At 44.6% G+C, this 22,940-nt stretch overlaps 1 protein-coding gene across 9 annotated transcripts in view; it reads left to right on the top strand.

The window, feature by feature from the left end:
• The window catches only part of STS (steroid sulfatase), a 174,559-nt gene that overhangs the window by 31,896 nt on the left and 119,723 nt on the right, over positions 1–22,940 (top strand). For 5 of the 9 annotated variants that reach the window (XM_082609698.1, XM_082609697.1, XM_082609699.1 and 2 more), the window contains exon 2: positions 16,144–16,271. The exons of 2 other annotated variants lie outside the window; for them this stretch is intronic. The gene's annotated coding sequence lies outside the window, so the exon portion shown is untranslated. Of the gene's footprint in view, positions 1–16,143; positions 16,272–21,945; positions 22,058–22,940 lie in introns of all 9 variants that reach the window. 2 more of the 9 variants (XM_082609703.1, XM_082609701.1) reach the window with 1 other exon arrangement.

Here is a 22,940-nt window from a genome sequence, read left to right on the forward strand (position 1 = left end):
GAGCCATTGGAAGAATCAATAGGTGACCCCAGGTGGCCTTCTTTAAAGAATTACATGAATGCCATACATTCCCAGCTACCTTTGAACATAGCTGCCACTGAAGTTTTCAAATGGAATGTCTGTTCCTGTGATTTTTTTCACTTCTGCATCTTTTAAGCTGAATGAACCTTGTGCATCAAGTTATACTTTGAGTATGATTATTTTTTCTTGGTTCCAATAGCAAGCTAAATTAGAGAGACTAGTGTCCTTTTGACCTGTGATCACTACATAGCAGGGATATTGGGAATCCTTTCTGTGGCCCTTTTATATTTTCCTGCCAATGTAACAGTTGGTTATTTACCAATTTGCTTGGAATGCTGCCCACAGTTAGTCACTTGTATTCATAGACTTGTTTGTTTTTCAGTAAGACTTTTAGGATTTCCTTCTTCACCACACTTGTAGTCCCCTATTGCATCAATGCTGTCCCAGGAAATTTTCCCTGCAGCACATAATCAACTCCATTCCCAGCTTCATCATCATCTCTTGCAGGAAACACTTCTGCTTTTCCTGCAAAGATGCTCAGTGCTGCTTCTTCCTGGGATGCTGGAAGAACAAAAATTCATGAAATGACTTTGTCTCCATGTCGTTGAAAACCAAAATGGATATGCCATTGCTACAATCATAAAAACATGTTTAACAAATAGGGTTCACTGTCTGTTTTCCATGTATTATACGGTAATCATTGAATTTAAGTAAATTTGATTGTAAAGAATTAGCGTCCACCCTTGGCAGCCTTTCAATGATAACAATATGCCTTGAGTTAAAAACTTGGACAATTCCATGGAAATAATCTTGAAGATACTGCTGTCTTTGGAAATCTTACTAAAAATCATGACTTTGGACGATCCATGAAGCCTAAGAGTATCGGGTACTCATTTAAAACAGGGGCAATGAAAAGCGTCTTGCTTGCCCCCCAGAACCCCGTGTACCTTTGAGCCACCATGCCTGCACCATGTGCAGAGTCTAGAAGCCTCAGGAACCCAGTCGTTGGTAACTGGCGCTGAGCCACTGCCCTGGGCCATTCCCCACACTCCGTCCCGTTACACAGTTTACTCTGTGGGTCAAACCCTGTTTGCTTTTCTGTCTTGTTTCTACCCACACATTGTTGACCTTTCCTGAGACCTTAGCTTCTCTCAGCCATGCTGATTCCGCATCCTGGTGGGCTGCTGCAGACAGATGCTGGCAAAGGTCCTCCCAAGCAGACATGTCCCTGCCAGGAACATCAGGAGACGAGTCAATCACACACACACACGTTCACATTTATCAGAAGGAGAGAAAAAGAATAAGACATGTAAAAGTCCCACCTTATTCAATTTGCAGTGGCACACAAGGGCACTCTGTTCTAAATTTACATACATACATTTTTAATTCGGTCTGTGTTATTTTTCTTTAAATGATGTAACGCCTGTTTACAAATTTTTTGAAGCTTATTTTATGTATTTTGAAAGTCACCCACTTGCACCATTCAGTGGTTTGCATTAAATTACCAAGTTGTGGGGCTTCCCTGGTGGCACAGTGGTTGAGAGTCCGCCTGCCGATGCAGGGGACACGGGTTCGTGCCCCGGTCCAGGAAGATCCCACATTGCCGCGGAGCGGCTGGGCCCGTGAGCCGTGGCCGCTGAGCCTGCATGTCCGGAGCCTGTGCTCCACAACAGGAGAGGCCACAACAGTGGGAGGCCCACGTACCGCAAAGGAAAAAAAAAAAATTACCAAGTTGTGCGATCATCACCATAAATCAGTTTTAGAACGTTTTCATCACTCCAGTGAGAGCCTTTACGCCCATTTCTTTTCATCCCCACTCCTACCCCGTGCCTGAAGATGTTCTTAAGAAGTCATATTTTTCTCAATGTCATCATATTTCTTGGAACCCCGTGATTATTGCCCTCAGAGATGTTGACAGTCATCAGATTATATCATTCTGCTACATGACCCTGTAATCCTTGTCTTACAAGGTCCCAGAGCTAATCGCTCAAGCATGAGGAAATAAAACTTATGTGTTCTATACACCTCCATGCCCCTCACTGCTTGGAATGCTTGTCTTTTGTCTGCCTTCACACTAAATCATCTGACCTGCTTCCACCATTTTCACCGTTTTCTCCTAACTACTTGAAATTATGGTCCTTTCCAAAGGAAAGGTATATGGACCAATACTTAGGTCCTTAAGACTGATTTCCCTTCTAAACAAGTCAGGGTCTGTCAATGAGATGATCATTGCTTGTATATCTCAGACTGCTATCATTTGAACAAATGTACACTTATTTCAAAAGGCACAGCTAATTGTAGGAGTAAGGGAAATGCACTGAATATGGGCAAATGACACAGTTGTAAATAAAATCAAAACTTTAAATCTGGACATGGAAGCATGCTAGGGTATTATTTGGTAAGGATTTTCAAAAGAGAGAAAATACCAAGTGATATAATTTGCAATTATACAATAGACTCCCAGGCCTGGTCCAGGCAGTGAATAATGACTTCTTAACTATAGATAATGAAACTGGCATAGAAGCCTGATCTACTGGTGATCTGGGACTTTAGCTCCTGGACATCGGCTGGAAGTATTGCCCAGCTAAAAGCTTAATATCTGATAAACTCTCTTCTTTCTGGAAACTTTATCCCACAGATAAAATATTGCTCTGAAATTGACTGTGATAAACCAGGAAGAATTGGTTGGTGAAGTGAAGTGATAGAAATCCTTAGAAGGAAGTGACCTCTTTTAAAATCTGTAATAGTAAATGGCCAACGGGTGCCCTGGGGTTTAGAGTCGTTCAGATAAAAATAGATAATATCTCCTCGCCAGGAACTCTGAAAAAGGAATGACTCGAGCATTAAAATGGACTCAGACATGAACGTCTGCCATTGCAATCACAAATCCGTAAAGGGTCCAGCGGAGGAGGGAGAAAGCAAGAAATCGGCCTAGCAAAATAGGGTTTCCCTCTAATGAACCCAGACTTTGAAAGGGAGTACTCGAGAGGTTGAGGAAGGGCAGAGAATCATGAAATGAATGGCTTCAGATTGCCACCATGTCAGGAAGACCAAAAACCCCAAACAAACTCCTCAAAATACTCACCTGGTGCTCTAGTTCCCAAGTCTACCTGGGCAATGTCCGTGCCCTTGGACGGGACAGCATGCCCACTGCATCAGACCTAATCCTTAGGAAGGTAAAAATCCATTTAAACAGCACCCGTATTTTCAAAGTTCTGAAGCCGTGCCGGCAGACGTCGCGGAGCCCCATCTGGAATGGGCCGTGTTCGCTTTATGTGTCTGACACCACATGGTGCTGATACGTTTCTTGGAGACCATCGTGTGGAAATGCTCACCTGATCCACTGCACGATGTTGACTCACATCCTGGGCTGTGCCTTCGGGATTGCTTGTTGTTTGATCTACTCACACGAGCTGAGACCCCTTTTGCATTCCCCGGCATTTTAAATCCAACCCCCTCCTGGGATCCCCCAGGATCACAGCCTCACAGACTCTCATGGGTAGCAGGAAACTTTGCTACCTCTGAAACTCTGAAAAGTCTACACAAACAAGCAAACTAACGAATTGACTGGCCAGCCAATGCCTGTTGACAAATTGGACTCAACTCTCTCCCTTTAATCCTTAGACTTGCCCTAGATTTTAGGCTGCCTCAGTGATCCCTTCTGGCTTCCCAAAATTCACCTTCTTAATCAGTACTCTTTATCCCATCAGGTCCACGTCCCAGACTTTCATCTCTACCTCTATCTAACTGGCTTGGCGTCTCCTGGATCTTCTTTCCCAAGGTCACCTTTGACCGTCTTACTGCCAGTTCCAGTATCTTTTCCTTTGCGATGATTCCCACTTCTGGTTCTTTGCATACCTTTCAGCATGCTCTTTTCTGAGCTGCGTTCTCTGGTTCTTTTTCCCACCTCTGCCCCTGGAAGTTTCAGTTTACTCACGCTTATGTCTTATGACCTTTTTTTCTTCTGTTTCCCCTCGGTGGGCAATCTCACCCACAGCCGTGGCATCAAATGTCATCCTTAGTCCTGTCTCCTAATTCCCTATCCTGTGCTCTGCTTTCTCCCCTCATTCTAGTATCCGGGGAGACAATACTGGTATCGTGAGTGACGGTAGGTACCGTTCCAGGTACGAAAACTGTATCTCAATCCCACCTTTTCTACATACAAGCTGAGCTGGTAAAAAACTTCTGTAAATGTCGGTTTCCCCTTCTGTAAAATGGGAAGGAATAATAGATGATAGATAATTTAGGTTAACATAGATAATACATATTTACAGTATCAGGATCATAGGTAATATATAGTCACAGTGTTAGGATAATGCCTAGCACATTGGCAGCCCTTAGTAATTGATGATGGCGATGATATTTTATTGTCTTTTTCCTGTGACATGAGCTACACATATTTTCCAAACTAGGTATGTGCAAAATTCAACCTTCAGCTGCTCTTTTCCAAATCTCTGTACCTTCAGTACATCTCGTCCATATGCTGGAGGCATTCATGTCCATCCCCCCATTCCCTTATCCAGTTAGTCATCCATCTGGCTGGCTTAGTTTCTGAAGTACCTCTCTGACCCCATGGCCACCATCTGCCGATGGTGATCTTAGGGGTTTCACTGCAATGCAGTCTTTGGACGCATCCAATAAGGGGGGCATTTGGGCGCTATAGCCCTGTCTTGGCGAAAGTTCACAATTTTCTTCCTATCTTGCTTCTCCACTCACCCTCAAATTCTGTACTTACCTGGTTCTTTGTTCTTTTCCTTAGAAACAGTATTCATGTTTATTAAACACATTTTTAAAGTATTATTAAATGTTTACCTTTCATGAGCTTCAAGGTTTCCTTTTCTCCCCAGATCTGCATAACTGAACTTTCAAATCTGCCAACTCCCACTGAAATGACTCCACTGTGGATTCTAAGGCGTCAATTTCTTGCAGATTTTCCTTTGCTTCTTCTAACATTTCTCCTGTTTCTTCTTGAGAGTGACTGATGAAAACACAGTGAGACCAATCTGATGAGGTATCACTAAGCGGTCATCATCTGCAAGCATGATGTCCTCACAAGCATCTTCGAAGTTTTGGAGTTGTTTCTTTCTTCACTTCTATTGCTTCCTTCATTTCTGTGATTCTACTTCTATTCTGTGCAGATTTTTTTGTTTTTTTAATCTGCTGTGTAATCTCCTCAAAGCCACATTGACGTCTTCTGCACCTGCCCTTTTTATGGTGGCCGCCGTCTTGGGTGGTTCTTTGTTCTTTAATTCATCTCCATTCCATCCAGAATGTTCCTTGAAAGTGGATGTTGTATTGGCACTTTAGAACCATTTCCATGTTTCCTGGCAACTCCCTGACCAGTCTAGTCCCAAAGGACTCACCCTTGGCCCTTTGGCCAATATCCCATTGATACCAAGATTTCACATTGTCGCTGAAGCACTTGAAAGGATTTTATATCCTGGGGTGATCTCCATGGTAAGAGCCAGGATGCCAGGGATGCCTTCTGTACCAAGTGGAAGAAGGTGAGGGTGGGAACCCAGGCAGCATGTTTTTGGAGCATAAATGGAAGTTGAAAATCTGTCAACAGATTCCCTTAGAGTGCATCCCTTCCCCACATACCCATGCCCCCGCACGTCTCTGTGTCTTCCTAGGAGTCGGTGAGCCCCAGGTGGAAGACTCGTGACCTGGATTATTGGATTCACCTCCTCCCTGGTCTCATTTTCTGCAAAACTTCATTCGATCAAAATCTCCCCATTTTGCCTCTGTGAGAGTAATTTGCTCACAATGTGTCTCCGTTTTCTTTGAAAACCTACCTAGTCTGACTTTGGAAGAAACTCTTGCTTTTGGCCTTTGGATGCTTCCACAGTCTGTTTCCATGTCACTCACTGAGCCTCACCTTTCACATCGCCTCCGTAAACATCCCATCGCAGGGAGACCGGCTCGTTTTCTGTGGGCATATCACTTAGCTATTTCTGTGTTCAGCTCATTAACAGCCCATTGTATTGCTTGCGAAAATGAACTTATTCTAGAAGTAATCAGATTTATGTGTCCCCTAACAGGTAGTGTGAACGTTAACTTTTCCTGACACCTCATCCCGCATTGATTTGACACAGCAGAAACTTTTTTCCTCGGGTCACTGTACATGGGACAGTTCAGGGACATCTGATAGATCAGAGAGAGATGGAGGGTTACGGTGCAGTAAACACATTCCTTCTGTCGACATAGAACACTTATACAGAATCGGAATGTTCATTGTCGTGGGGCATTAGCAAAAACATAAAGTTTTGCCCTTTCCGTTTTTTATACCTACAAGAGCTTCACCGCTGAGAGGTAGTAATTCTGTTCAGGGATGTAGCGCTTCTAACCTGAGCTTAATTGGGGGGAAGAGCTGTTTTGCTGTCGACACAAAGAAGGGACTTGCAGCTCCCAGCAGCCTGTCCTACTGTGCACGCGCCCTAGGAGGGCCAAGCGCCACAGGGGCATCACATGGTTACGTGACCCCAGTTCATCAGTCTTCCTCCGGCTGTTGCCTCTGCTCTTATTCTCTTGAGAGAAAACTTTCTGCTTTCTTGACCGACTTCTCAAGAAGGTCGTAGTTAGCTTTCTCCAGTCCTTGACCTCTGGTTTTCTCTCTGTTCACTAGATCTGTCTGAATGGTGTTGTGACCTCTTTGGTTTCTAAAACCAACTGGGGGTGAGACACCAGGAAACGGCATTGTTCACACTTGTTAAAGTCATTTCCTAGCAAACGCCCGCACCCGATAGGAGTTGCCCTCTGCTGCTACGGTTGGCCACATGTCACCGGGTAGGAATATTCCCCCTGTGGGGAAGCAAGGGATGCCACGTGGGTAGCCAAAACGGGGTCTGGAAGGAGGCCTGGGAGTCTGCTGCAGTGTCAGCTGCCTCCCCGTGTGACCCTTGGGTCAGGCACTCACCTTTCACGGGGCTCCATCCTCTCACCTGTAGATTGAGGCTCTTTGGATTTTAATTCCTGGACTCTATAGAGTCCGGCCCTTTGGTTTGAGCCAAAACACCCATATTCTGCAGAGTTCCCAGGCTACAATTTGAGGTCAAATATCCTGAGCTGTAAAACCAAAACCAGGGGTTACGTTAATGAATGTGACTGCACGTTGGGGTAGGGGGTGGTAATCAAGTATTAGGTCATTTATCAAAGTGTTCCCCTAAGGGAGCTGGCATGTTCCATAAATGCCCCCAGCTACCCTAGATGAAGAATTTTACACTGAAAGCAAGTAGGCGTGAATCTGCCTCTAAATCTCGTGTTTAAATCCACGCTCAAAAGTTGACAGACTGTCCTCCTGAGTCAGACGCCACCTAGCAGCCGGTATATGGTCAGGCCACTCAGTATGGCTGTTCTCTTGTTCTCTGTACGTCCCCTGCCTGACCAATCCCTGCTTTGCCTACACCCTACTCACAGGACCGTGCTTGGCCCCTGCCCCTTAGGCCAGAGCTGCCCCACCTGTTAGTTTATTAAAGGGAGACATCTACCGGCGTGACGATTGTTAGCCTGAGGGGCTGTGGGCTGCTAGTTTCCCTGGTAACGGCTGAGCCCACCTGATGTTTATTCCCCCTATAAATGGTAGCCTCCTCCCCCGCGGCTTGCAGAGATTGTTGCCATGTCCTGTGTGTTCTCTGCTGTACACAGCGGGGGTGTTGCTCCAGGGCCCTTTGCTTCTGACGTCTAAGTTCCCCCGTCCAGTAAACCCTCGGTGCCACTGTCGCTCCTTCTTTCGTCTCGCAGCTGGGTAGTGACAAAGCTTGCGGGGTGCAGCCCCACAGCCCGTGACTGGCAAGGAAAGCCCAAAGCTGGTGCTCCTCACTCATGGCCTGCTTCTCAGTGCCCTAACTCAAGCCCATCTCTGTAGAGAAAGGCAGCTTTAGCATCCACTAAGGAGCCCTTCATGGTTTAGTCGGCAGGGCCAGTATATCTGCCAACCCAAGGGTGTGGGCCTCAAGTCCGTGGGCACACAACAGAACAGAAGTGGTGTTGGCCATCGATGCTTTGAAAATTCTACACACATCAGTTCAATAAGTTATCACGGTTAGCATAAAAGGTTAAGACTATGAAGACTGGTCTGCCAGCTGCCGGGTCCCAAGGTAAAGTGAAGCCCCATTTCACGATGAAGCGGTCATCGTGAAAATGCCAATTAATATGGTGAGGTCATGCCAAGAACGGTTAAGGGTGAGGAATATGAGGGATGCTGTTTTAGGGAACCATGACCTTCCGTGAGGTGTTGACATAAACACCCCAAGGACGTGTCCTGAGCAAGGACGGGACTCTGCAAAGCCCACTGGAGTGTAAGGATACAGGTGTCTGACGTGTGGCCATTGGCCATTGGTGGAGTGCCCGGCCCACCACCTGACCGTCACCGTCAGACACCTGGCAAAACGCAAGCACACCCCGACATCATGGCACATTCAGGCTGTTTATTGACTTACCGCTGGCCTTGCAAGTCCAAGGCGGTTTCAGGAACCTCGTCGTCATGGCCAAGATGAAGTTTGTTCATCCTATGAGTTGGTGCTATGTGGGTGGCCTTTTAAAAAAAGGTTATAGTTTATACTTTCTTTCTGTTTCCTAAGGCTCTACCCAACTTTCTGTTACAAATTTCCCCCCACTTAAATCTCACGTGAATGAATGATCATCTTTATATCCTTCATCATTGATCATAGATTCAGTAATTGAAGGGCTTACAGATGATCGTAGATTCAATAATTGAAGGGTATACAGTTGATGATAGTCGATAATTGAAGAGTTTACCGATGATCATAGATTCCATAGTTGAAAGGTTTACAGATGATCATAGATTCCATGGTTGAAGGGTTTACAGATGATCATAGATTCCATAGTTGAAGGGTTTACGGATAATGATCATAGATTCCATAGTTGATGGGTTTACAGACGATGATGACAGATTCAATAGTTGTCAGCATTTTGCCATATAGGCTTTATCCCTCCAAAATCAATGGCCGTCTTATAGTGTCTTTCATGAAGCAGGTACTCAGCAGTTCATCCCACAGTGGGTGCCAGAGTCCTTCAGAATCTAGAGGAAGAGAAGCAGTGTGAAGCTAGTGTACAGGTGTGTGCTTTACATGTTGGCTCAGTGGTAATAATGTGCCCTAAAGTGCCCAGAGCTGGGATCCCCCTGAACCCCAGAGGATGGATGCTCCTTATCGTGGAGTGGCTATAAGGTGCTGCTATCACCAGGCGTCCGTTATAGCTTTTGAACCAATGTATCTGACTAGACTTGGAAATCGAATCTAGCATTAGCTCAGAACTTTGACCCCCCCCTCCCCGCCCAGGTCCTTTTACCTGCAACCAGGGGAAATAGTCTTTTCACAAACACAGCCTGTTACAGCTGGGATGGGTAGGAAAGCACTTTGAACAACAGTGAATGCCTATGGAATGTGTAAGCATCCTGGGGTTGCTTTGCGGATGCTGGTTTAAGACAGGATAGAAAGGAGGAAATTTGGGACAACCTGCAGGTAGGAGAAAGGTGGGTGAGTTCTGGATCAGCTCTAGCTTTCCTCCATTTCTCCCTCCCTGTATTCTAGGAGGTGGGTATACTGGGGGTACCCATGCATTGTTGGAGAAGGCTGCTTGTTCTGGGCTGAAGAGTGATACCCTCTCCCCAGCCCCCACTGCCAGTCAGTTATTGGCAGAACCTTGGAATGTGCCCTTTTTTGGAAGTAGGGTCACTGAGGAGGTACATAGTAAAAATGAGGTCCCACGGGAGTCAGGTGGGCCCCTGATCCAGTGCGGCTGTGTCCTTAGAAAGAGACTCATAGAGCCTTGCAGAGGGAGAATGATGGGAAGATACATGGCGAGAACTCCACGTGCCAATGCAGGCAGAGCTTACGGTGGCCGGTCTACAAGCCCAGGAACACCAAGGGTTGCTGGCAACCATAGTCAAGCTGTATATCTTACTCAATTCATTTTCACATTTACAGTTTTTATAGAGGTTGATAATTATAATAGTTTCCCACAGCTCTTTATTTCCAGTTCTTTTTTTTTTCTTTTGGCCACGCCTCGAAGCTTGTGGGATCTTAGTGCCCCCCGACCAGGGATCGAACCTGCACCCTCGGTAGTGGAAGTTCAGAGTCCTAACCACTGGGACACCAAGGACTCCCTCTTCATTTTTCCAGTTCTGTGTTAAACTTCTGACGTCCCCAAGACTCTTGCTAGTTCCCCAGGAGAAACCTTCAGAACTTGTCATACAACTAATTGAAGACATAAATGCAGCAAACATTTAGTGACATCCCCCCTCTGTCTGCTGCTACACACAGCCTTCTGGACAATGGGAAGTACAAAGAAGATGTGGCCTCCATGGGGAGAATGGCTCAGTTGATTTAGGGAGAGAAGATGTAAATGTGCTCGAAAATGGAGACAGGGGCAAAATCGTTCACCTAAGATCGTCCAGGTAATTAAACAGGAGCCTCCCTGTGATTGATTCCATAGTTAAAGGTTTTACTAGGAGAGCACACAGAACAGGTTCTAGGAGATATTAATTGCATCACCAGTATGCAGTTTTGCAAATGGAGATGTTTTCCTTCTGTAGCATATGAGTGAAAATAATTACGTGATCCTGATAGCCTTCCATTTTTTGAAGCATCAAATGACCAACTGACCCTTTGAAAATTACAATATTCTTAGAATATAATGAAGACAGTAAGAACCTCCAGAGCAAACCAGAAAATGGCCTGAGTAAAATGAAGACAACAGACAACACAAATTAAATTTGTTGACAAATTAGAAACTGTCCCCAGCCATGGCAAAAAAAAGACAGTTCTGTGGTTGTAATTCTTTCCCCTCATTTGGTCAACATTATTCTGTTTAGCTGATCTATGGAATTTGTTTTGTGTCATAAGTTCATACTCGGCCCCATTTCAGGCATAAATGCCACTTGGCAGTTGGACTCAAGTACGAAAAATCCTAACATTTTCGACTGTGGGTTTGAAATCAACCCAGCCTCCCAGCAACATAATTGAGTCTCTACCATGGGAAACAGGGAAATACCACATGGCTTTTGTTGCTTTGGAAGGGGCTTCTATGAATTAGGAGTGCAGCTGTCTAATTTGGTTTGATTCCAGATGTCGGTGATATATAGTGACATCTTGGCACTCACTCTGATTAAATTCCCAGGATTTCCACAGTTGAATATTGATACACAATTTCTTATCTGAAGTCCTTGGAGCCAGGACTCCAAGGACTGGAGCTTGGAATTGAGTTATGCATGCTTTAGAAAGTTAACAAGTGCCTTTTCTGTAGCTCATAGGACCCCCTCAGCAGGTGGTGGCAGCCCTCTGTAATCAAACGTGTTAATATTCCTGCAGAAAAATGTATGAATATTTCTCCCAGTGGGATACATGAAGACAACTGCTCTGATAATTACATTGTATTCATATACTGGTAAATTAAATTGTATGAGGATAGACCATCAACACCCTGGGTACTTCCTGTCTCTAAGGAAAGCAGGAGATGTAGCCAAGTCAAAATAAGAAGTAGCTGTACACGTACCCGTGACATATGTCCATGATCTCTGGATGCTCAAGTACCTTTGCGATGAGGTGCTTTAGAGTCAGCATAGTTCTCTCATCGTGTACTATTTGGCCAAGCAGTGATGGTTAGGGCACAAGGGTCTACAGGGACCAAATGGTCATGTGAAAATCGACCCTCTCAGAGACTTCTTTTATTATGGTCTGTCTTGTCAATCTACTTTCTGAGTGGTCTCTCTTGTGGAGCGAATTTGCCATAATCTCTGGTTCTTGAGGCCAAGAATTAACAGATGACATATCTTAGCCATATCTGGGTCAGGGGTCAGCCAACAGTTTCTGTATAAGACCACATACATAGTAAATATTGTTGGCTTTGCAGATCATATGGTCAGCTGTGCAATGACAGGGCAAAAGCAGTCATAGACGGTACATCAATGAACGTGCACGGCCATGTTTTCAATAACACGTTATTTACAAAAACAGGTAGTGGGCTGGTTTGACCCGGGGGTCATAGTTTGCCAACCCCTGTTCTACGTGATTTTTTTTTCACTGTAGTTCACAATTCTGTGATCATGACCACCACTGTTAACTTTGCACTTATCAGTATACAACCAACGTAGAGTGGAAGAAAATGTTTATCTGCTCTTCATGGAATACAAAAACCCATGGTTTGATAGATTTCATATCCAAGAAGAAATAAGTACCTGAAGTGTTACATTTCACAAGAAGTGTGTGAGAGAGAAACTATATTATTTTACAGTTTTGTTCTAGCCTGGCTTGTCTACTCTTGGTATGCTGGTTCTTGGACTACTCGGGGAATATTTCTCAGAAAACCCTTCCTGTGTGGGTGAGGATGAATAGGTGATTTGAGTTCACATTTCCATCGTCTTGGCTGTTTTTTTCACGACCGTCAACCTAAGCTTGAAGACCTCTCTCCCCTTGTAAGGGTTTCTCTGGGATCATAGATTAGTGGCAAGATAGGGCTGTTTTCATCTGTGTTGTATGTATTTTCAGGACTAAATTCTTATCAGCTTTTGCCTTTCATGGAGCCCCAGGAAATAGATCCTGGGACAAGATCTGCAAACCTATGGCAAACACATCGGTCGAATTTCATCCACTGACCTTTTCATCTGTTTACCATCTTTCTAGACCATCTCTTCAAGTAGGAGTCCTCCAAGGCTGACCTTATCTAATAACCATGCTTCTGGGCTATTGCTAATGACAAATACCTTCCTTTCTTCCTCTCACTGTTACTCAGGAGGTATCTTGACCTCCTTTTGATGTTTTCCCAGTGCACTTGAGCCTACTGTTTGATGACAGTGCAACGTGATGCTAGCAAACAGCTGAGGCACGAGCGCTGAGACAAGACGGATGCCTCAAGTCGGTTCAGGTTGGGTTTCGCTGCCAAATAAAAAACAAAATGTACAAAAATCTTTCGGTTTCCAGGGCTTTTGGTGTCTCACAATCAAGGACAAGGAATGGTGGGTTCTAACTCCGCCATTACACCACTGTTGTGATTTTCAGTGTTGTACAACTAAAACCTCATTTGGAGAGGGGATGAGAATGATGAAAAAATGACCAAGTAAATGACAGTTGCGACGATTAGATAAACAGTGGGAAGGGTCATGGAGCATGCTTACTGTTAACTCACAAACTAAATCAAAATATAGGTTCCTGGGGCTTCCCTGGTGTGCAGTGGTTGAGAGTCCGCCTGCCGATGCAGGGGACGCGGGTTCGTGCCCCGGTCTGGGAAGATCCCACATGCTGCAGAGCGGCTGGGCCCGTGAGCCATGGCCGCTGAGCCTGCGCGTCTGGAGCTTGTGCTCCGCAACGGAAAAGGCCACAACAGTGAGAGGCCCGCGTACCGCAAAAAAAAAAAAAAAAAAAAAAAAAAAAAAAATATATATATATATATATATATATATATATATATATATATATATAGGTTTCTAATAATAAAGCAGACCTAACCCCTTGATCTTCACTTTTCTTGTTCTGTGGCTATAACTTGGGTTATAAATTTCATCTCCAGAGACTTATTTTCACACAACTTATCACAGTCATAGTGGAACTACCACTCATAATTGGCCGTGCGTGATTGTTGGAACACACTGGTGTGACACGCCCCCTCCAGCCCCATCCACGTTTTTGCCCATCTCTGGCATCACACCCGGTTTCATGATGACCAGGCCGATTATCTAACGCAGTTTCTCCACCTTGGCACTAGCGACGTTTGAGACCAGCTCGTTCTTTGCGGTGCAGGACTGGGTTGGATGCGTGTTTGTGGTTGGCAGTGGGAGAAGCTGTTCTGTGCATCGTAAGGTAATTAGCAGCATCCCTGGCCTCTCCCCACTGGATGCCAATAGTATCCACACATTTGAGAGAACGAGAAATGTCTCTAGACATTGTCCAGTGACCCCTGTGGAGCAAAATCGCCCCGGGTGAGAACATGCCAGTGTTATTTTGAAAAGTGTGCTCTGCGCGTGGGCCGTTAGACTTTCCTTTGTGTGTGTTCCTCCTGCAGGTATAGTCCCTCGTGGCAATACCACTGTGAGAGGCATTGTGACTTAATCCCTTTACATGTGTTTGTTCCTCTTCCTAAAGTATCAAATGCGGGTCAGAGGGCTTCCATGCTGATCTCTTAAAATCTTTTTCCTGTCAATAAAAGGTGTGCGCAGAGAAAGGAAAAATGATGATTTGGATCTTCCCTGCCTTGCCTTGCAAGGGGCGTCACCCAAGTGTTCAAATCCACGTCCTTACAATCTTAATCTCGCCAATTAATATCCTGGTGAGAGGGCAGAAGAGGTGACCATGCCCAGAGATTCCTTCATTCCTGAAGACAAGGCGAAGGGTCAACACTGATGACACACCATTCCTTTTTTTAAATTTTTTTCTAACTTTTATTAATTTTTATTGGAGTATAGTTGATTTACAATGTTGTGTTAGTTTCAGGTATATAGCAAAGTGAATCAGTTATACATATATATCCACTCTTTTTCAGATTCTTTTCCCATATAGGTCATTACAGAGTATTGAGTAGAGTTCCCTGTGCTGTACAGTAAGTCCTTCTTAGTTACCTATTTTATACATAGTAGTGTGTATAGGTCAATCCCAAACTCCTAATTTATCAGTTCCCCCCGCCGTGTTTCTCCTTTGGTCACCATAGATTTGATTGCGAGATCTGCAAATCTGTTTCTGTTTTGTAAAAAAGTTCATTCACTTATATGTGGAATCTAATTTTAAAAATGGAACAAATGAACTTTTTTTACACCATTTGTTTTCAATAGAACCTAAGATGGAGAGCCATGCTGGAAGATGGATGACAGTTTCAAATGCCATCTCTGGAGGGAAAATATTTCTGGGGTACTGATTGAACCCAAGAAATTGTTGCTGGGAGCTGAACTTCAATAAAGCAAGACTTAGATTGACAAAAATCTATGGAATAGTAATTTTTCTCTAACGTGGCATTCTCTTGTGAATATTATTATTATTATTATTATTATTATTTTGCAGTACACGGGCCTCTCACTGTTGTGGCCTCTCCAGTTGCGGAGCACAGGCTCCGGACGCGCAGGCTCAGTGGCCATGGCTCATGGGCCCAGCCGCTCCATGGCATGTGGGATCTTCCCGGACCGGGGCACGAACCCGTGTCCCCTGCATTGGCAGGCAGACTCTCAACCACTGTGCCACCAGGGAGGCCCCTTGTGAATATTATTTACCAAGTGACATTATGCTTCCTATTTTAAAAGGATAAACAATAGATTTACACATTAATAAATTTCTCCATGGGACATGCTAGTTTTTGTCTAAATGTCAACAATTTGAAAAAACATGTATATATATTCTTCAGGTTGAAGGGCATTGAGTTGGCTTTTTTTTGAGCTCATTTTCAATTCGTGGGTGGGGCTCTACACCAGAGATTGAAAAACATTTTCTGTAAAGGGCCAGATAGTAAAACATTTTCAGCTTTTCAAGCCAAACAATCTTTGTCACAACTACTCCACTCGGACTTTGTAATATAGGGGCAAACAGGTAATAAGTAAATGAATGGGTGTTCCAGTATTTTTGGACTTTGCTTATGGACCCTGAAATATGAATTTCGTGGACTTTTCACGTGTCACAAAAATGTCCTTTTTTCAACCGTTTAAAAATGTGAAAACATTCTTACTTGGCTCCAAAAACAGATGGGGGCACAGTCCCCTGCCCCGTAGCCTCTGACCCCAGCTCTGTTGGGAAAATATTTAGCGAGAGCTTGCTGTGACAAAGAAATAGCCCTGCCCTGTTGACTCTTAGAGCCTGTGGGAAGGACAGATACCAAATAAAATGAAACCAAATAAATAGACTATTGCAAATAGTGACAACTGCTATCGAGGGGGGAAGAAAAAACAGTGCTAGGATTCGTCAGCCGTTGGGCAAATGCTTTATAAAGATTGTATGAATCACAGGGGGCTTCTCTGAGGTGGTGGCCACTCAGCTGACCCCTGTGGATGAGTAGGAGTTGGGCGGAGCATGGAAAGAAGAAACATGCAGGAGGAGGAATCCCCTAGGCCAGAAAGAGCTCGTTTCATTGAAGTGTTTCAGAGTGTGGTTGTTCGGAGTCCGATTCTTCTTCTTTTGGATGAATTCACAGGATGAGCCTGGTGCCCCCTGTTTCCGTCTGCTGAGAGGCACTCACCATCCCTGTTCCTGCTCACCGTGGTCTCTGTAACATAAAATCTGGAGGACAGTCACCCAGGACTGTCTGAAATTGTTGCCACTGTAAGTACAAGAAGCGCGTGGACAGCTCCTTTGGCTCTGGAAATACCATGGCCTATTCACAAGACACTCTCCTCGCCCTGACTGCATGCATTGTCTGCGTCCTGTGGGTATTTGGTGCCCTTTATAACGGTGTTTGGGGACATTACCGTATTGCAGGGGTGACATCAATTTGGAGCCGCCCCAGCTCTGCGTTTCCTTCAGACCCGACTCTCCAACAAAAGGTCACTTTGTTAAAGGGGAGAAGGAACGGGGACAAACAGTTTTTCCTGGAGAAGAGCGGTCCTGGGCCCGTGAGGGCGTGTACACTAGTCAGCAGTAATCATCAGCGTGTCTCAGAGAATTTAGGGGTGGATTTAGGACACACGTCCTAAATGTGTGTGGGCCTCATCACCCAAGGCACAGTACAGGCTTTCTTCCTGCAGGCTGCCCCTGGTTCAGGTGAGTGTGTGTGTGTGTGTGTGTGTGTGTGTGTGTGATGTTGATGGGGACAGGATGAAGGAAGCAGCTTGCAAAGACCTTGCAGGTGACATTCCCTTCTCTACACCCTCCTCTCAGAAAGAGGCTGCATCTTGATGATACTCTGCCATTATGATGTCAGGGGGGCACTGCGGGGCATTCAGTGTCCCCACCCACCCACCAGCAGCAGGCTCGGAGGAATGGGCACGGAAATGCTGTCAGACAAGATATGGTTCGCGTTGGTACGCAGAGGCTCCCAGAGGTAGAACCGTGCGGAGTCAGGGAGACCCAGGCTTTGGATCCCAGCTCCCCACCTGCTGGTCTCGTTCTCAGGAAGCGGATTAACCTTCCCGCGCCCGGGTTTCCTCTGTACAATGGAGATGCACAGGACAGGTTCCCAGGGCGTTTATGAAAAGTAAAGGATGCCCTTTGTTTGGGAGAAGTAGGAAAAGTACCTGGATGATCCTGCCAGCCAAGGTGATGGAGTGCAGACAGATGTAACCATCTTCACAATGCAGCTCAGGACTCGGGGGTTACCGACGACAGCCCTTCTCCCGCCGCAGGGCGGCTTTGCCCTCCAGGGGGAGGTTGGCAAATTCTGGAGGCATTTTGGGCCTCATAATTTTGGAGGAGCTTGGCTCCTGGCATCCAGGGGGTGGAAGCCAGGGATGCTGCTCAAACATCCCGCAATACACAGACAGCACACAATCGGGTGCTACCCTAGCCTCAAACGTCACGGGTGCCACGTGGAGAAACCCTGACCCATACGACAAGAGATTTAACTTAATCTTCTCTTTCTTCTTAGAATATTCAATGGTCTCTTACTTTGAGGGATTAGAGTTAGAATACAAATTAAAGAGAGGAAAAAGACAGTCACCTTTTAGGATTTTTTTTTTTTCTGTTAAATTTAAACACAGAAGCACAGGGTTCTCATCCTGGCACAAACATCCACAGAGGCTTAGAGCCGTGGCTTGTGTTCACTCTTAACACTGAGCAGCTTAAGAGGTTCATTTCCTCTTGTGATTTCTGTAATTTCTGTTCTTCAAAAGATCATGTGTTCCTTTTCTCGTTCAGAAACAAACTTTTGGGGGTTTTAAAGAATATTTTCTAAAGTTCTTGTTAATGCAGGAGCTGGCTTTGATTTGTGACCCAGCTTTCAAAGCCTTAAGCACCTGCTAAGTAGAGTCTTCTTTTTATTCCGCTGCAAGACAACTGTATATTGCAGGGAAATGCTTCGAGTAATATATTTTTGGGGTTGTTTTAGTCTAGAGGGAGATTGACATTCTGTGGACCCAGCTAGAAGAGCTCAGGAAAAAAATGGACAGAGTCAGTAGCTAATTAAAAGGAAGCAGCTGAAAAAGAGTCATGATTCATTCATGCTAAATTCATACAGCATACATTATCCTTTTTTTAACAGTCGATGCAAAGGGAGAGTCTTTCAGTGGGGACTAAAATATCTGTTCCTAAATGCCTGATAACAATATCCATTGTATCTTACCAGCATAAAGGTGTCCTCACAGGGTGTTTTAATGTACTTCTGGAGTTTGGGGTTCTTATATATAAAACTTTGCCTTTCCATAAGTGGATGAAGACTTTAATTATAATCAAGGAAATCCTTTGATCTTGTCTCTGGTATTTCTAATTCGTTCCCATCCAAAAAAAAAAAAAAAAAGGTTTAGGGATGTTAAAGGTTTCTTCTGAACTGAAAAAAGAAAAGAGGAGGAAATCTGCTTTTTATGAGATATCATTTTCTTTGACGGGACCTGCCAGCCATCTGTTGCTCACTCTGCTCAAATATCTACTAGGATAGTCAGTCTTTTTTTTTTTTTTTTAATCCTTTGAGGATGATAAAAACATTCCTCAAGTGGACTGTAAATCCTTAATTAAGAATATCTGATGGCAGCAAATTTACCCATGATAGTAAAAGCACATCTGGGGGTCAAGATAATCCCAACCAAAAAAATGACCGTGACTGTTTTGTGTGTCTCAGAGAAAATGACGGAGAGAAGGTTCGTTAAGAAGTAAATTGGGACATAACGTAGAGCAATCTGCGGGCTGTACTCTTAACCAAGAGACCCCCAAGAGTGGGGCATCTTGTTGTCACGTATCTCCTCATAGGAGGTAACAAGAAGGGCACCAAAAATCCGGTATAATATCCCTGCCAGGAAGGTTCAACCTGAATCTGTACACGAGGAAATAGACAAATCCAGAACGTACTACATTGTCTAAGACAATTGAACCTGGATGCTTCCCCCCAAAATCATGCAAAACCAAGAAAGGTCGGGGGTGAGGGAATGGTTCCAGATTTCAAAAGACCAAGAAACACAGGGGTATCTGAATCTCGAATGGATCCTGGATGGGAAAAAAGACACAGGTGGTACAATTATTTGGGGACTGTGTAGGTTTGTTGATTGAATCAATGTTACTCTTCATAGTTTTCATGGTAGCGAGGTCGGGGGAAAACTGTCCTTACTCTAGGAGACCCAGGCCAAACTACTTAAGGGGTGAAGCACCATCCTGTGTGCAGCTCCCTGTGAAATGTCATGATACACAAATACGAATACATGCCTTATTCTTTTAAAATCTTCTGATGTAGAAAAAACGTATGATGTATGCCTAGGTACCTCTGTGTGTGTACACACATGTGTACACATAGAGACAGAGAGCAAGCAAGCAAGTGTGGCAACATGTCAACAGTTAGCCGTCCTAAGTGAAGGAGTATACCTGGGTTTGTTTTTATTCTTTCGACTATTTTGTAAGGTTGAATAGTTTCCGAAAAACGTTTTTGGGGAGAAATACGTATGACGTTTTATTTTGCTTCTCCTGTTTGAAGAGGTGGTTTAGTTCCATTGATTTTTGTCTTTAAAATTTTGTACAGGGCCAGTCATTAGAGGTGTATGTTGTGTGTCCCTGCCTCCAGGGAGCTTCTGCTGACCATGGGGCCCTCCGTATTCTGGTTCCCTTTTGGTGGATCACCCTATGGTGTGGTTGTAGGTTGTGTGCGGTGCAGCATCATCCCCGTGGCTCTAAAGATGATGAATCCATCTCTTTGTACGTGCTAGTTACAAAGTAACTGTGGAAGCTGTCATCTTGCTTTCCGTGTAGCTTCTTTACATACCTTTGAGCACACAGTAGGTTCTTGCCAAGAGGTGCATTCAGAGTGTGTCCGTGACAGTTCCCATGCCCCCTTCCAAACCTTCCCAGCTCCTGCTGTGTCTGACCTGAGGACACAGGGTTCACGTGACAGTGGGCTCCGCCCTGAATACAGCTGAGGGAGTCGTGTCAGGATTTATGGGGAGAGGGTTCTGGTACCTCGCCTTCTGTGTTTGTCTCTGCGTGATTTCCCGCAGCACAGTTAACTCAGGCGCTGTGGGTCTGTGGATATTCGCGTGAGTGCAGGACTCACAAAGCCCATGGGTGTCCTCCCTGGCAAGCGCTGCCTGCCTTCAGAATCAAGAGCAGTGCTTTTGTTCAGCGTTTTTAAAGAGGGCATGTGAAAAAAGAGACAAATATCACTTCTTTGTGGCATCTAAAGAAATGATACAGACAGACTTATTTACAAAACAGAAATGGGCTCGCAGGCATAGAAGACAAACGTATGGTTACCAGAGGGGAAGGGGTTGGGGGAGGGATAAATTAGGAGGTTGGGATGAACAGATACACACGACTATATATAAAATAGGTAAACAACAAGGACCTGCTGTAGAGCACAGGGAACTATATTCAGTATCTTGCACTAAGCTGTAATGGAAGAGAATCTGAAAAAGAATACATATAATGTATCACTGAATCACTTTTGCCATACACTTGAAACTCACACAGCATTGTAAATCAACTATACCTCAATATAAAAAAAAATAGAGAGCATGTGAAAAGACTTAAGGAACAAGGCATTCCATTTATAAGAAGACATTACAGACACGATCCAGCCAAATGCTTAGTTTGCCACCTTGACGTCCATTCCAGGGAGGACATTTAGAACGTTCAACCCGATATTCAGTGCTTGGCAAACTGTTCCTGTTGGAACCCCGAGGGCTCCACTGGCTGCTCCTGGGAACTTCCTTGGGCCCCGGGATGTGGGAAGTGATCTCAGTTGGTTCCACCCACTTGTAGCCGACCCACGCTGATAGTCATCTCTAGTGGACCTTCTTATGGACAGAGGATTTGTAAGTAAAAACAGTGGCCCCTGATTTCCCCACCTGTCCTGTCTTCTAAGCGAGGACAGCAGTGAGGCTGGAGCCTGTTCAGTTATTTACATAAAGACGGGCGAGGTCTGTCCGTGGCCTCCCCTGTGTCGTACCCACGATTTCCTTAGCGGCCCTGCTGTCGAGCCACAGGGATTCACAACAACAAAAAGCCTCATGGATTGTCTTGGAAGAGATGGCATTGATACGCGAAGCTCTCCAATGTAAAAAGCCCCGAAGGCCCCTTGCATGGGCTTCTTTGCTGTCTCTTGTTTCTCCAGCTGAATGTGGCACACCTTGGGCTCAGCCGGCTTCATCTCCCACGTGTGCAACACTCTGGCCTCCGGTGATCGGTCTGCCTCCATCAAGGCCTTTCCCACCACCGGGAGCCAGAGGCACCTTCTCAACACCCAGACCTGATCCTGCCTCTGGCCCTACTAGAGCTCTCCAACGGCTTTCCATCGGAAGGCAGGTGGAATTCCAGAACCACAGCTGGAAAGGCCTCGACTATAGGGCTCCTGGCACCCTCCGTGTCCCTCAGGCCTTTCTTGCACCCGCCTCACCCTTGCTTTGTTTTCATCCTCCCCTGGGCCTCCGCACAAGCCAGCCTCTCCTTTCACTGGGCCTCCAGCTAGTAAGACCCACACCATGCTCCACGCGCCCTGGTCCCGTTGACAGTTTCATACCCTTGTGGATGTGTTCTTTGTCCAGTATTGATCTGGATCCTGTCTGTTTTTGCAGATGCTCTGTAAGCCCTGTGAGTACAGGAAACATACGACTCTCCCTACCGTCATCCAGCAATGCAGGGTGCCTTGTAGATGTTTAGTAAATAATTGTTGAATACATGAATGAAAAAAATGGTTCCTCTGCTATATGAATACTGATATTAAGTGATATTCTTTGGATTTCAGTCAACCAAGAAAGTTGCATGCCAAAAAAAAAGAAAAAAGAAAAAAAAGCCTTTCTGATGTGATTCGGCTTCTAACTTACACAATGTAAAAAATGATCTTTGTCTCTTCTGTGGGATTGCTCAGTCTTCCTCTTGGCCACAAGTGATGAAACCTCATACCTGGTAAAGATTGTCTCCCGCTCGCCGACCTGGGATTCCAGAGAAGAGCAGAAGTATCTGATTCCTGGCGTAAGCAGGTACTTTTTTCTGTTTAGTGAAACAAAATTTTAAACTAAGGTACAGGAATTTCCTGCCGTATTCCACCGCATGTATTTTACTCATCTTACTGACAATCATTGAAGTGTAGCAGTTCCAGTATTTATCCTGCATGTCCGGTGTTCTGTTTATATTGATTTTTTTTTCCTATATGAAGCTCATATTAAACTTTCCATTTTAAGGGTGAGTTGTATGGAAAGATAGTCTACTGTATTGTTTCAAGTATAAAATACGATCTTATTTGAAGTCAGTCAGGAAATAATCTATACAAAAGCTTATTACTCTTTGTGTTTGTGTATAAAGTGTTGGAAGGCAGTCATAAAATGTCTGTAATTAGATTTTTATAATTTTAGGAGTACAATCTTTGAATTTTAAAATTATAATCAATTGCTGATGAGTGGTTGGTATACTACTACTTTAACCTACACCATTGTACTACGTTGTATCTCTGTACTGCCTTAAGAATATCTCTATATTGCTTTAACCTATACTACTTTATTTCTCTCTTTGTATTAAAATCAACTCTGGATTTGAAGACCTAATGGAAAGTTACCAATTTATATTATGTTTTCCTAATCCCCTCCTTTCTTGACTTGAAACCTAGGTTCTTTCCTTGAATTTGAAAGTTTTATTAACTGTACATTAGTCTCTAGTTGTTTGGTTTTTTGCAGTTTGCTTCCAGAGCCTGAGGGGGTTTGCTGAGTTGCTTTGAATTGTGTAACATTTCATACCAGATGAATGCAGAGCTAGTTGCTTCTAGGTATGTTTCAAGTTTATTTATTGCTACAGTCTAATATTCAGGGAGGGGTTGATCAAATGCATAGCTAATGTACATTTACAGTAATGAGTAGATGTCATTTCCTT

Source organism: Mesoplodon mirus (assembly GCF_964341445.2).
Source record: "Mesoplodon mirus genome assembly, chromosome: X".
Lineage (NCBI taxonomy): Eukaryota > Metazoa > Chordata > Mammalia > Artiodactyla > Ziphiidae > Mesoplodon > Mesoplodon mirus.